Source organism: Phocoena sinus, chromosome X, assembly GCF_008692025.1.
Source record: "Phocoena sinus isolate mPhoSin1 chromosome X, mPhoSin1.pri, whole genome shotgun sequence".
Taxonomy (NCBI): Eukaryota; Metazoa; Chordata; class Mammalia; order Artiodactyla; family Phocoenidae; genus Phocoena; species Phocoena sinus.
Window position 1 is genome coordinate 85,819,676 of NC_045784.1, and position 16,318 is coordinate 85,835,993.

General features: G+C 39.2%; 1 pseudogene; it reads right to left on the reverse strand.

The window, feature by feature from the left end:
- Positions 1 to 1,333: 1,333 nt before the first annotated feature.
- On the reverse strand, positions 1,334 to 16,244 carry LOC116747140 (annotated as a pseudogene).
- Positions 16,245 to 16,318: the final 74 nt, after the last annotated feature.

Here is a 16,318-nt window from a genome sequence, read left to right on the forward strand (position 1 = left end):
AACCCACAGAATGTACAGCATCAAGAGTGAACACTAAGATAAACTATGAACTTTGGGTAATTACGATGTGTTGATACAGATTCATCAGTTGTAATAAAAGTACCACTCTGGTGGGGTATGTTAAAAATGGGGGAGGCTATGTATGTATAGAGGCAGGAGGTACATGGGAAATCTCTGTACCTTTCTCTTGAATTTTCTATGAACCTACAAACTGCTCCACACACACAAAAAAAATTAAGTCTTAAAAAAAACCCCAAAGAATGGAAGGAAATATATGCAAATCAGGCATCTAATAAGGTTCTAATATCTTGAATATATAAAGAGCTCTTACAATTCAACAACATATTGACAGCCCTATTAAAAAGTGGACAAAAGACTTGAATAGACATTTTCCAAAGAAGTTATACAAATGGCCAGCAAGCAAATGAAAAAATGTTCAACAGCATTATTAGAGAAATGCAGAACTAAACCACAAGGAAATACCACTTCATACCCACTAGGCTGGTCATAAGCAAAAAAACAAAGTAACAAGTGTTGATAAGGATGTGGAGGAAATGGAAACTTTGCACATTGCTTGTGGGATTATAAAATGGTACAGCCACTCTGGAAAGCTTGGCACTTTCTCAAAAAGTTAAACACAGAATTACCATATGACCTAGCAATTCCACTCCTAGGTACATTCCCCAAAAGAACTGAAAACAGGTGTTCTAAATTTATCTAAAATGACTGATATTTGCATACCTCTGTGATTATACTAAATACCATTGTTCACTTTAAATGTGTGAATTGTATGTTATATGAATAATGTCTCAATATAGCTGTTATGTGCGTGCATGCATGTGCACACACACACACTCTCTCTCTCACATACATATGGAATGAAGTACTAATATGTGCTACTACATGAACGAACCTTAAAACATTATGCTAAGTAAAAGGAGCCAGTCACAAAGGACCATATATTCTATTTATATGAAATGTCCAGAATAGGCAAACAGAGACAAAATATACATTAGTGGTTGCCCAGGGCTAGAGGGAATAGGGGATTGGGGTGCTTAGAGCTAAAGGTTATAGGGTTTCTTTTGAGGTGACAAAAATATTCTAAAATTGACTGTGGTGATGGTTCCAGAACTCTGTGAGTATACTAAAAACCACTGAATTGTATACTTTAAGTGTGAATTATAGTTCAATAAAGCTGTTTTTCCTTAAAAAAATTAAAACATATCACTAGGAGACAAGGGGATTACAACTTGAGTTGAACTAATAAATTAAAGGAATCAACTATGGAAACTTACTCACAGATGGAACCCTTGTGCCCCTGGATTCACCTCCTCTAGTCAATTAGAGGACAGGGGTGGCGGTTCATATCCAGAACTCTGTGATCCACATGGGCACCACAGGATTTTACTAGCTGAATATGCAAGATCTGTGTCTTACACAGTTTACTGTGCTCTTGTTGGTAGAGAATGGCAATGTGAGTTTCTACAGGTTGAGCCCACCTTTGCCACTGTAGTTCGGTGACTACCACCAGCATTTCCCTCACAGACACCCTAGTAGCTTTATATTTCCACTTGTCATTGATAATTTGCTGAGGATACTAACAGTGCTGCTTCTCTTCTATGTCCCTGCTTCCAGGAAGCTAGATTCTTCTGCAGGCAAGGTTCCACATTTCGGTGGACATGCAAAATGCCTCCAGTGTCCTGGTGTAACATTTGGCAGGCAATGAACCAGCCTTCTTCAGAGCTAAGGACCAGCCCAAGAACTACCCTGTCAGCAATGTGAAACAGTTTCAGCTACAAGAGGTGTAAAGAAAATGAAATGAGGAACAACAGCAGTACTTTCAAATAGGACATAGCCATAGCACAGCAAAAGGGAAAATGACTATGACGATTTTCCGAATTCTCTTTTCCACTTGTGTATTTTGAAAAGAAGAAAAACAAAGAAACAAATGCTTCTCCACTTTATTTTGTAGGAAATAAGGAAGACTCATTTTTCATGAGTTTTCACTCCAACTTAACATTTCTCCCATCATTTTCCTCTCTAATTTCTTTTAGAGCAGGCAATCCACATCTTTTAAACAGCATTAAAAATCTCAAGTCCCATAGTTTTATTTCAACCATTTTATTATCTTTCTGTACTAGTTCCAGACCTTGGCTGCTTACCAATATTCTCCTTTACCCAATTACATGCAACTAACTATCTACATGTATCACTCAAATTCTATGAGTGAAATCATTCAATATAAGAACAGTACTTTGTATGGTGAGATGATGAAGGTAAACAACACAGCTGGTCTTACTTTGGATATTTTCTGAAAGTCACTGCCTGGTTGTGTATGTGGAAAGTCACTCAAAAGATATATTTCCCCTGCACTCACCTTCCCGTTATCTTCAAAGTATATTTGGCACAGATCTGCTACTCCATTTATCTCTAGATTTTTTTCTCAGAGCAGGTACAGCATGAGGATTCCAACCACAGGCATGGATGAAGGCAGCATCAGCATAAACTAGGAATGGTAATGTAAAATAGTCAATCCCTACAGGAAGATTAGACACTGGTTGAGATTATGGGTCCCAAGTGGCCAACCATAAATATAGGTTCCAAGCTCTAAGACTCAGAAATAGCAATCTTCTTGAAGGGACACCCAGCTGTGGACTGAGTTGGGAGTTAATTTCCTATAATCACAGCCAAGGGACTTAAGTAGGCAGAGACACTGACTACCTCAGATGTAAGAAGTCCCCTTATTCAAATTTGTCAATGACTATACTCTAGACCTATCTTTATCTTCCTCCTCATTATCAATAAGCAGATACTTAGTACTATATTGACTGGGGTATTTACATACATGTTCTTTAGGGAGAAGACAACATTAATACAAATATTTAGAAGATACATAGAAACACAACCAAATGTTGAATATTTTGAGTATTTATACCATATACATACCAAAGGCCAGTGCACTCTAGGTAATAACTGAACAGCAGTGTTCAAAAGACAGTAGATAGGGAGGTATTAGCACTCTTTACATTACTCTGGGCAGAGTTTAAAAAGTTATTTGAATGACAGTCTAGTGAAGGAAATTATGAGAAAACATGTCAGGCATGGGAGTCATGGGAGAAGGTTCATGGGTATAAAAAATGTGGCAATCTAATAGGGGGTGCTGACATTCAGGAGGAGGACTTTAGACTTCATCCACAGTGAAACAGGAAGAGCCTTTAGGAGGAGAATCACATGATCAAAAGGAAGACAAGTTCTTCTTACATTTTAAAGAGCTAACCTGACAAGGGGACATTAAATTTGCTGGGAAGGTGATAAAGAATTTTTATTCTATTAATAAAAACAGATTTGGAGTTCACTGCACTTTAATACGAATATACCATATTTGAACAACACAATTTTCTCATGGCCTTGAAGAAAAACACTGATTCAAGAGTTTCAAGAGTGGACTGGACCTGAATAGGGGTCTGGGGAATAGGCTGCTACTTCAAGCCCATGGTCCCTAGAATCATCACCTGCATAGAGACGCCCCCACACCAGTGCTTCTCCAGTACAGGGCAATGACATCACTCACAGCTTCTCGGTGATACCTCAAATGAGAAGATGCACTGGGTCCCACGAAAATCATTCCTAGGGAAAGAAATATAACAAGAAGGAAGCTGAATAACAAAGGCATCAAATTTAAAAAGTGAGAGCTCACAGTTGTTCGTGACATTACAGTAGCTAGTTCAGACAAGAACTGAAACTAAGTATAATAGCTAAGATGTGAATGCTTACCATGTGCAAGGCACTGTGCAAAAGCTTGTGTTCTAAATCACTTAATCATCAGGACTTCCCTGGCGGTCCAGTGGTTAAGATTCTGTGCTTCCACTGCAGGGGGCGCAGGTTCGATCCCTGGTCGGGGAACTAAAATCCCACATGCCGCAGAGTGTGGTAAGTACATAAATACATAAATAAATAAATCACTTCATCATCATCCCAACAACCTCATGAGGTTACTATATCCACATTACAGATGAGGAAACTGAGGTTCACAGACACACAGCTAGAAAGTGACAGAGCTGGCATCTGAACCCAAGGTATCTCTTAGTTTGTGCTCTTAAATTGCCTCCAAATGGATAGTAAACTATCATTCAAGAGAATTGGATTATGACCCTTCCAGATTTCCCTTTTTCTTTTGCTCCTGTTAACCACCTCCTACACACACATACCCCTACAAATGGGTTTCCACTGGTTCTATTACAGTCATCTAGATCTTTCATATTCTGGAAGACATTCTGATTTAATAAAAGGAACCAGGTCTCCTTGGAGAAATGGTTGGTTCTCCCATGGCTGTGGCAGGGAATATACAAAATGAGCAACCTGTAGTGCCAGAAATAAGGAAGTGCTCAAAGAACAAAACAATGGGGACATGCCAAAGGGATATAGGGTCCAATGTGAAAGAGTTTCTAATGAACAAAGCTGGAACAATTTGAGAAACAAAATAAATAATTCTTCCTTATAGAAGAATGCTAAATAATTTATGTAGATTCTCACCCTCCAGGAAGTGGAGCTTAATCTTCCCCAACCCTTCTTGCAAGTGGGCTGGACTTAGTGACTAATTTCCGAAGAATAGAGTATAGAAAGTGGGGAAAATAACTATATGGAGGAAAAAGCTGGTAAAGGCTGGTCAGCTCATCAAAGCCTTGATATATGAGAATGGTATTTTACCTTTGTGGTCTTTCTCCCAAACATCCATAACCCCATTCTCATCATGAGGAAAAAAATCAGACAAATCCCAATTGAGGCACAGTCTACAAAATACCTGAATAGTACTCCTCAATACTGTCAAGGTCATCAAAACAAAGAAATTCTGAGAAACTGCCACAATCAACAGGAACCAAAGGAGACATGAGAACAATCTAACGTAGTGTCCTGGACTGGATCCTAGAACAGAAAAATACATTAAGTAAAAACTAAGGAGATCCGAAAAACAGTATGGACTTTAGTTCATCAGTATGGGTTCACTGATTGTAGCAAATGTACCATACTAATGTAACACGTTGATAAAAGGGGTAACTGTGTGCAGGGCAGGGAGTGGGTGGATATGGGAACTCTCTGTACTATTTTTGGAACTTTCTGGTAAATCTAAAACTATCCTAAAATACAAAGTTTATTTATTTATTTCTTTACATCTTTATTGGAGTATAATTGCTTTACAACAGTGTGTTAGTTTCTGCTTTATAACAAAGTGAATCAGTTATACATATGTTTCCGTATCTCTTCCCTCTTGCGTCTCCCTCCCTCCCACCCTCCCTATCCCACCCCTCTAGGTGGCCACAAAGCACTGAGCTGATCTCCCTGTGCTACGCGGCTGCTTTCCACTAGTTAGCTATTTTACGTTTGGTAGTGTATATATGTCCATGCCACTCTCTCACTTTGTTACAGCTTACCCTTCCCCCTCCCCATATCCTCAAGCCCATTCTCTAGTAGGTCTGTGTCTTTATTCCTGTCTTACCCCTAGGTTCTTCATGACATTTTTTGCCTTAGATTACATATATATGTGTTAGCATACGGTATTTGTCTTTCTCTTTCTGACTTACTTCACTCTGCATGACAGACTCAAAGTTTATTTTTTAAAAAATCACAAAACCTGGAAAAAGAAATAGAATCAAAGCCCAGCTTTTGTCCTCATTAATTGTGAACCTTGTATAAGTCACTATCTAAACACTGGTATCTCTGTTTATAAAACAGATAGAATACTGTTTATTTCAGTGATATCTGTAAGTTGGTAAACTAGGAAACGCCAGGCTCTCCTACCCCCACCCACATTAACATTTTTAAAAAACCAACTAGAAATTAGCAAAAAATAACTTTACAGGAGATCTGGAAAACAGTCTATAGCAACCAAGCGAAAGCTTAATCAAGAAAAAGCCACACAGGAAATGGAAGGAAATTTCGTGGTATTTTTACTTACTTGTACCCCACCTCTCCTTCCCCTGTAGTGCAGGGAAGCACAGTCTGGGAGATGCAGTGGCCTGGCTGTCAATTCCCTCCCTCTAACTGGAAACAAGAGGAAGGCGGACCTTTTTTGCAATGTTCTAATCTGTCTAGGGGCTGCCTAAGGTACTGGTCTCTTAGAGTTCAGAAAGAGAAAAGCGGTATAGCTCGGATCTCAGGCTAGGAAAAGACAGGAAATAGTGGACACCGCTCAAGAAAGCTGCAGAGGGACTATAGTCTTGCAACATCCGGGGCAAGAGATTAGAGGTAGAGGAGCACAACAGAACATCAATGGCCCCCAGAAGAAGCAGTGGTGAGAGTCTTTTGGAAAGTAAGACACTTAAAAACAGATGTGTATTTTAGGGAATTGAAAAAGCACACACAGTGGCCTAGGCAAGATGTACGCCTAGAAAAGGTCCAAGAAGACTTTAAGCCTTGACATGAGGCTGATCCCAAGGCCCAGAGCAAGCCTTGCTAATTAGTAAATGTCTTCCCCAGCACACAGCCTACCTGCAAGGCTGTTTTTTTCAAATACCCAATTTTCAATTTAAAAAACCACAAAGCATACAAAGAAATAGGAAAATATGCCACATTCAAAGGAAGAAAATAAAGTGGCAGAAATTGTCCCTGAAAAAGCACAGGCACTAGAAGTACCAAACAAAGACTAAAACAATTATCTTAAATATGTTCAGAGAACTAAAGGAAAACACAAAGAACCAAAGGAATGAGGAAAGGAATATATTTTTTAAATGAGAATACCAAAAAAGAAACAAAAATTATAAAAAGGAACAAAAAAGAAATTCTAGAGCTGAAAATATAGTAACAACTAAAATATTCACTAGAGGGGTTCAACAATAGACTGAAACAAGAAGAAACAATCAGTGAAGCTGAAGTTATCATTTGAAATTATCAAGTCTGAGGAGCAAAAAAGAATGAAGTGGACAGAGATTAAAAGACTAATGGGACATAATCAAGCAACATATGCATTATGAGAGTCCCAGAGGTTGAAAGAAAGAAAAGAAGAGCAGAGAGGTTATTTGAAGAAATAATGGCTGAAAACTTCTCAAATTTGAGGAAAAACATGGATTCACAAGTCCAAGAATCTCAATGAACTCTAAGTAAGATAAACTGAAAGAGGCCTACGCCAAGATACATTATAATCAAACTGTCAACAGCTATAGTGAGAATTTTGAAAGGACCATGAAAAAGCTACTCTTATGTGCAAGGGATCCTCAATAAGATGATCAGCAAATTTCTCAGTGGAAACCTCAGAGACCAAAAGAAGTGAGATAATATATTTATAGGGCTGAAAGAATAAATGTCAATTGAGAATTCTGTATCTGGCAAAACTGTCCTTCAGAAATGAGAAAGAAATTAAGACACTCTCAGATGAATAATATTCAACATCGAAAAGGAAGTTTTAGCCATAGAAATTAGGCAAGAAAATTAAATAAAAGGCATCCAAATTGGAAAGGAAGAACTAAAATTACCTGTTTGCAGATGACATGATCTCACATGGAGAACAGCCTAAATATTCCTCCCCCTGAAAAAACTCATTAGAACTAATAAATGAACTCAGCAAACTTGCAGAGTTTGCTGCAAAATAACAAAAGCAAACAAATGGGACCTAATTAAACTTAAAAGTTTTTGCACACAAATGAAACCATAAACAAAACAAAAAGAAAACCCTCAGAATGGGAGAAAATGTTTGCAAACGAAGCAACCGACAAGGTTTTAGTCTCCAAAATATACAAACAACTCATGAAGCTCAATATCAAAAAAACAAACAATCCAATCAAAAAATGGGCAGAGGATCTAAACAGACATTTCCCCAAAGAAGACATACAGATGGTTAAAAAGCACATGAAAAGATGCTCAACATCACTAATTATTAGAGAAATGCAAATCAAAGCTACAATGAGGTATTACTTCACACCGGTCAAAATGGCCATCATCAAAAAACCTACAAACAATAAATGCTGAAGAGGGTGTGGAGAAAAGGGAACCCTCCTACACTGTTGGTGGGAATGCAAACTGGTACATCCACTATGGACAACAGTATAGGTTCCTTAAGAAACTAAAAACAGAGCTATCATTTGATCCAGCAATCCCACTCCTGGGCATATATCCAGAGAAAACCATAATTTGAAAAGTTACTTGCACCGCAATATTCATTGCAGCACTACTCACAATAGTCAGGACATGGAAGCAACCTAAATGTCCATCAAAAGAGGAATGGGTAAAGAAGATATGGTATATATATATACAGTGAAATATTACTCAGCCATAAAAATGAACAAAATAATGCCACTTGCAGCAACATGGATGGACCTAGAGATTCCCATACTGAGTGAAGTAACTCAGACAGAGAGAGACAAATATCATATGATATCGCTTATACGTGGAATCTAAAAAAAGCCTACACAATTATACTCCAATAAAAATGTTAAAAAAATAAATTAATTAAAATTTAAAAAGCCTACAAATGAACTTATATACAAAACCAAAACAGAGTTACAGATGTAGAAAATAAACTTATGGTTACTGGGGGGTAGGGGGGGAGAAGAGATAAATTGGAAGATTGGGATTGACACATACACACTATATATATATATATATATATATATATATATGTGTGTGTGTGTGTATGTATATATATATATATAAAAGGTAACTAATGAGCATCTACTGTACAGCACAGGGATCTCTACTCAACACTCTGTAATGGTCTATATGGGAAAAGAATCTAAAAAAGCGTGGATATATGTATTTGTATAACAGATTCACTTTGCTGTACACCTGAAACTAACACAACATTGTAAATCAATTATACCCAATAAAAATTTAAAAAAAAACAAAAAACCCCAAAATAATGGAATTCTAAATTTCATCAGAATTACTAAAATATATTTATATTTTCCCAAATATTAAAATCATATTGAAGGGCCCACTTACAAATAATAACTCAGTTCATTTCTGAACTTAGGTAATGTTTCTGTAGTAATGTTTTTACACATTTTTAATTAAAAAACATATATTTAAGGTATAAAAAATAACATACAAAAGCCAGATGCATTTCTATACACTAAGAATGAACAATCTGTATAAGAAATTAAGAAAACAATTCCATTTATAATAGCATCAAAAAGAGTAAGTAAAGGAACAAAACCAAAAATAAACAAGTGGGACTACATCAAACCAAAAAGCTTCTGTACAGCAAAGGAAATCATCAACAAAATGAAAAGGTAACCTACCACATGGGAGAAAACATTTGCAGATCATGTATCTGATAAGGGGTTAATATCCAAAATATATAAAGAACTCATAACACTCAAAAGGGAAAAAAGCAAACAATCCGATTAAAAAAATGGGCAGAGGATCTGAACGGACTTTTTTCAAAGAAGACATACACGTGGTCAACATACATGAAAAGGTGCTCAACACAACTAGTCTTCTGGGAAATGCAAATCAAAAACCACAATGAGATATCACCTCACATCTGTCGGAATGGCTATTATCAAAAAGACAAGACATAACAAGTGTTGGTGAGGGTGTGGAGAAAAGGGAACTGTTGTGCACTGTTGATGGAAATGTAAATTGGTACACCCACTATGGAAAGCGGCTTTTCCACTATGGAAAGCCAGTATGGAGTTTCCTCAAAAAATTAAAAATAGAACTACTACATGATCTAGCAATTCCACTTTTGGGTATTTATCTGAAGGAAACAAAAACACTAACTTGAAAAAATATATGCACCCCAATATTCATTGCAGCATTATTTACAATAGCCAAGATATGGAAGCAACCTAAGTGTCCATGGATGGATGAATGGATAAAGAAAATGTAGTATACATATACAATGGAACATTATTCAGCCATTAAAAAGAAGTAAATCTTGCCATTTGTGACAACACGGATGGACCTTGAGGGTACTATGCTACGTGACATAAGTCAGAGAAATACCATATGAGCTCTCTTACATGTGGAATCCAAAAAAAAATAAAAACATCTCATAGTTAGAACAGACTGGTGGTTGCCGGAGGGTGAAGGTGGTCAAAAGATACAAACTTCCAGTTATAAAATAAATATGACCTGGGATGTAATGTAAAGCATGGTGAATATAGTTAGTAATACTGCATTGTGTACCTGAAAGTTGCTAAGAGAGTAGATATTAAAAGTTCTCATCACAAGACAAGAAAGTTGTAATTATGTGTGGTGATGACTGTTAACTAGACTTACTGTGGTGATCATTTTGCAATATATACAAATATTGAATCACTATGTTGTACACCTGAAAATAATATAATGTTATATGTGAAATATATATATATATATAAAACAATAAAATACTCAGGATTAAACTTAACCAAGAAGGTGACTTTTATGCTGAAAATTACAAAAGGTTACTGAAAGAAATTAAGGAACACACAAATAAATAGAAAGACATCCATGTTCATGAGTTGGAAGATTCAATATTGTTATGATGTCAATACCACCAAAAGCAATCTACAAATTCAAAGCAATCCCTATTAAAATCCCAATGACATTTTGGAAGAAATTTTTTTAAAAATCTATCCTAGAAGTCATGGAACCCCAAGGGATTTTGAAGTTAAAACAATCTTGAAAAAGAACAAAGTTGGAGGTCTCACACTTCCTGATTTCAAAACTTACTACAAATCTATTGTACGATAATCAAAACAGTGTGGGGGCTTCCCTGGTGGCGCAGTGGTTGAGAGTCCGCCTGCCGATGCAGGGGACACGGGTTCGTGCCCCGGTCCGGGAGGATCCCACATGCCGCGGAGCGGCTGGACCCGTGGGCCATGGCCGCTGGGCCTGCGCGTCCGGGGCCTGTGCTCCGCAGCGGGAGAGGCCACAACAGTGAGAGGCCCGCGTACCCCAAAAAAAAAAAAAAAACAAAAAAACAAAAAAAAAAAAACAGTGTGGCACTGGCATAAGACAGACATATAGATCAATGGAATAGAATAGGGAGTCCAGAAATAAACGCTCACATATATGGTCAATGGTCAAATGATTTTCAACAAGGGTGTCAAGACCATTCAATGGGGAAAGGGCAGTCTTTTGAACAAATGGCGCTGGGAATATTGGATATCCACATGCTAAAGGATAAAGTTGGACCTTTACCTTAAACCATATACAAAAATTAACTCAAACTGGACCAAAGATCTAAATGTAAGAGCTAAACCTATAAAACTCTCAGAAGAAAACATAGGAGAAAAGTTTTATGACACTGGTTTTGGCAAAGATTTCTTGGAAATGATACCAAATGCACAGGTAACAAATAAAAAAATAGATAAGTTGAACTCCATCAAAATTTAAAACTTTTGTGTATCCAAAGGACACTACCAACACAGTAAAAAGAAAACCCACAGAATGGGAAAAATATTTGGAAATCATATATCAGATATGGGATTAGGATCCAGAATATATTTTTAAAGACTCCTACAACTCAACCACAACAAAAAAAACCAAACAACCAGATTAAAAAATGGGAAAAGGACTTAAATAGATATTTCTCCAAAGAAGATCTACAAATGGCCAATAAGCACATGAAAAGACATTCAACCTCATTAATCCTTAGGTGTTAGATAACAGAAAATATATATATTTGGTTATGTCCCCGGTTCCTGGCACAGACTCCTAAAACCTTTTCCTAAGAGCACTAGGAGCATCTCTTGTTCTAATATTTGGTCTTTGACCCCATCCCTTACACAGGACTCCTAAAAGCCTCATAAATTCCTAAATGATAAGAGCACTAGCAGCATTTTTTGTTCTAATGAGGCAACTATGGGTGAGCTCCTGGATGGGGGCTGGTCACCAGAATAACCAAGCCATGATCAGAAGCTTGGAATTTTTGGCTCTGCCCCCTCCCCCTCCTCCAGAGAGGGGAGAGAAGCTGGAAATGGAGTAATAATTGATCATGCCTATGTGACAAAGCCTTCATAAAAATCCCCAAAGTAGGGGGTTCAAAGAGCTTCCAGGTGGATGAACACATCCACATACCAGGAGAATGATGCACCCCCAACTCCTCAGAGACAGAAGCTCCTGCACTTGGGACCCTTGAAGAACTCACCCTATATATCTCTTCAAATGGCTGTTCAACTGTATCCTTTGTCATATCCTTTAGTAAACTGATAAAAGTAACTGTTCTCCCGAGTTCTATGAGCCACTCTAGCAAATTAACTGAACCCAAGGAGGAAGTCGCTGGAACCTCTGATTTATAGCCAATTGGTCAAAAACACAGGTGATAACCTGGGCTTGTGACTGGCATAAGTGGGGGTGGAAAGCAGTCTTGTGGGACTGAGCCCTTAACCTGTGAATCTGATGCTATCTCCAGGTAGATAGTGTCAGAATTGAGTTAAACTGTACAACACCCAGCTGGTGTCGCAGAGAATTGCTTGTTGTGAGGAAAATCCCCCACCACACATTTGGTGACCAGAAGTGTCAAAAGTATAGTGTTCTATGTGAAAGTAAAGGAGACACACAGGAGAGGAGAACAGTAGGTTTTTCCAATATAGTACAGAAATGCAAATCAAAACCACAATGTAATACCACTTCATACTTTTTAGGGTGGCTATTATCAAAAAAACAAACAAACCAGAAAATAACAAATGTTGGTGAGGATGAAATGGGAACCCCTGTGCATTCCTGGTGGGAATGTAAAATGGTGCAGCCACTGTGGAAAACAGTGTGATGGTTTCTCAAAAAATTAAACATAGAATTACCACAAGATCTAGCAATTCCACTTCTGAGTATATATCCAAAAGAATTAAAAGCAGGGACTCAAACAGATATTTGTACACCCATGTTCATAGCAGCATTATTCACAATAGTCAAAAGGTGGAAGCAATCCAAGTATTCATCAATGCATGAATGGATAAACAAAATGTGGTATATACACACAATGGAATATTATTCAGCTTTAAAAAGGAAGGAAATTCTGATACATGCTACAACATAAATGAACCTTGAAGACATTATGCTAACTGAAATAAATCACAAAAAGAAAAACAGTGTTACGATTCCACTTATATGAGGTATGTAGCGTAGTCAAATTCATAGAGACAAAGTAGAATGGTGGTTGCCAGGGGCTGGGGGGAGGAGAGAATGGGGAATTAGTGTTTGATGGGTATGGAGTTTCAGTTTGTGAAAATACGAAAGTTCTGGAGATGGAGAATGATGATAGTTGCACAATGTGAATATTCTTAATGCCACCGAACTATGCACTTAAAAATGGTTAAAACTGGGCTTCCCTGGTGGCACAGTGGTTGAGAGTCCGCCTGCCAATGCAGGAGACACGGGTTCGTGCCTCGGTCCGGGAAGATCCCATGTGCCGCAGAGTGGCTGGGCCCGTGAGCCACGGCCACTGGGCCTGTGCGTCCGGAGCCTGTGCTCCGCAACAGGAGAGGCCACAACAGTGAGAGGCCCATGTACCGCAAAAAAAAAAAAAAAAAGGTTAAAACTGTAAATTTTGTTATGTATATTTTACCACAAAAAGATAGCATACTAAAACCATCTCCCAGGTTTTGTGAGAATCAAGTGAGATCTATGTAAAAAAGCTTTGTAATCTATATGGCCCTTCACAAATATTAGCTCTTTTTAATCACTACCCTGTTTACCCCAGCCTGATGCCATTATCCACATGCTCAACCGAGCCATGCTCACCTAGCAGCATACTGTTGGAGTTTAAGTGCTATCCAGTGATATCCACCTTCATCTTGCTAGGCCCTGAATTCCATGTGCCAAGGCAATGGTCTCCCAGAGTTCTGGTTCTGAAACAGAACAAGCCCCCAAACAGACAAAAGTTTCAGACAAGCCTGGTGGTTCCTAGAGAAAAAACTCAAAAGACTTCTTCCCCTCTTACTGTTTTTCCCAATGCTTGGTTTGGAAACAGTCCTCATTCAGCAACAAGAGGTCAGCATGCCACTGCCAAGAACAAAGGAAATCCTCCAATTCAACTGACCACCCAACTCCCTGGCCTGCTACCAAGCAACATATTTAATGAGGCAGACTTTGAGCAGGTGAACAATCCTGAACCTCCTTTGAAGGAACAGGATTCTGGGAAAGGAATACAGGAAATATATTCACTGAGCATGAACTAAGAAGTAGTTACATAAGAAATATAAATGAAAATGCTAAAGCTGAAAGACCAGAATAACCAGCTTTGATGGGTTAGACAATTATCTGTAGAGTAGCCTCAAACCTGAACCCTCAAACATTCTCAGAAAGTATAAATATTGGTGCAGAACCACTGTTAATAATGCAGTAGTGCAAAACCTAGGAATGATATTTCTTTCTGGAAAGCTAGCCAATTGGTACCTATAGCCAGATACTGACCAGGATCTGTGTCAACATTCATGTGCTTTCTGAGGGCCCCAAGTTACCTTATGTCTTGCAGGCACCACTGAGGATTCCTCCTAACTTGGGTAATGCTACAGTTCTATTTGGAATCTTTTTTGTGAAATGTTGTCTATCCATAGGTTTCTGCCTTCCAAAGGGAGATTTCATTCCATGACTGTCTGAGGAAATTTAAATGTGGACCAAACATAAGCAACACTTACTCCAGCCTTGGAAGTATGACCTTTCATGGCCAGGATAAATAACCCAAGTCTCTGTGCCCTCACAATATTGAATGTCTTTGTTTGCTTCACTGGTACCTTATCCAGTATTCTTAGTGCCATTAACAAAATTGGATAAGAACTCAGGACTTTACCACAAAACTTTCTGCCAATGCCCCACAAATCTTGCCTGTGGTTTCCCAAATTCTTTGATTCTCTACTACATACCCTTTCTCTTCTGCTCAAAGCCCCCAAATAACACTTAGTCCCATTTGTGTAGAAATGCATCTTTCCTAGTTTTTCCCCTACCTCTTCATACAGCACCTATTTCCTTGTGTTAACTGAGGTTCAGTCATAATACCTACAACAGCATCAGACAACACCTTCTGTCTTCATTTTGCTACAACCTGGAGGCAAAAGAAATGTGTCAGGGGCTTCCCTGGTGGCGCAGTGGTTGAGCGTCCGCCTGCCGATGCAGGGGACATGGGTTCGTGCCCCGGTCCGGGAAGATCCCACATGCCGCGGAGCGGCTGGGCCCGTGAGCCATGGCCGTTGAGCCTGTGCTCCGCAACGGGAGAGGCCACAACAGGGAGAGGCCCGCATACCGCAAAAAAAAAAAAAAAAAAAAAAAAACTTAAAAAAAAAAAAAAAAAAAAAAATGTGTAAGGGGGGGAGCGTAGCAATGAAGGGAAAAGACCCTCATGGACAACAGCAATGAGGCATGGGGTCACAGGCACATGGTGACCTGAAACACAAATATAAAAAACCAAAAGCTTAGGAAATACCCCTTGTACACATGTCTTCTTTTATAACCAGTAGGGGTGGTTGATGAAGTGATAGAACCAACAATCCATTCTCCACAAATGGCTGATGGCAGAACAAGCCCTGGCTAAGCGCCTCAACCTATTCTTCGGTGGTTCATTATTATGAGACAGTGATCCACCATCACCAGGCCCTATGCTCTAAGTTCTTTTCCAAAAACGGTTTAAAAATTAAAACTTACGCCATTAAAAATTCTGAGTTATACTGGTAGGCAGTAGATACAGCACTTAAACATGCAGCCTCTGGAGCCAAAGCAACCCGAGTTAAAATCATCTTAGCTGCTTCCGGCGTACAACCAGTCAAAGATATTTTCCGTTCCGAAGTTTTCAGATACCCTGCCTGCCAACGTCCTCCGCCGCCCCGCCCCCTCACCACCACGAAACACTTGGAGCCCAGAGGCTGCACGAGAGCAAGTAGGGGTCTCTTCTGCGTTTACCTCCCCATCTCCTCAGCTATGTGGGCGCCTTGACGTTGAGCGCCCCTCATTCTCTAGGCTGCCGCGACTGTCTTTCCTCATGTCCCCTGAAGGTTCACAGCTTTTACAAAAGAATAAAACGCACGCCGCTGGGGCGTGGCCAAGTCGTTTCCCTCCCGTAACAGGGCGGAACTAAAATGAAAATGCCACGGTTGTTTACCATAGGACTTCCCTGTTTCCATGGTAAAGCCGCCGCCGCCTCATTATTGTGGTCGACAATTACTTGCGTTAGCCTAAGAAAAAAATGAGTAATAAGGAATTCTACATACTAAAAGCCTTCAAATCAGCCAAGCTCCAGCTCAGAACCAAGTTATTCCCAGGCGGGATCCCAGGGCCGGGGAAGCTGGGGTAGTAGCACTCTCGTGGACGTAACGCGTGCCGGCTGCTGACGGCATAACGCCGGGGGAGGGACCCTGCGTCCCTCTGGCCCAGGAGTTTCCGGCTCACGCGCCGTACGGAAGCGTGTTCG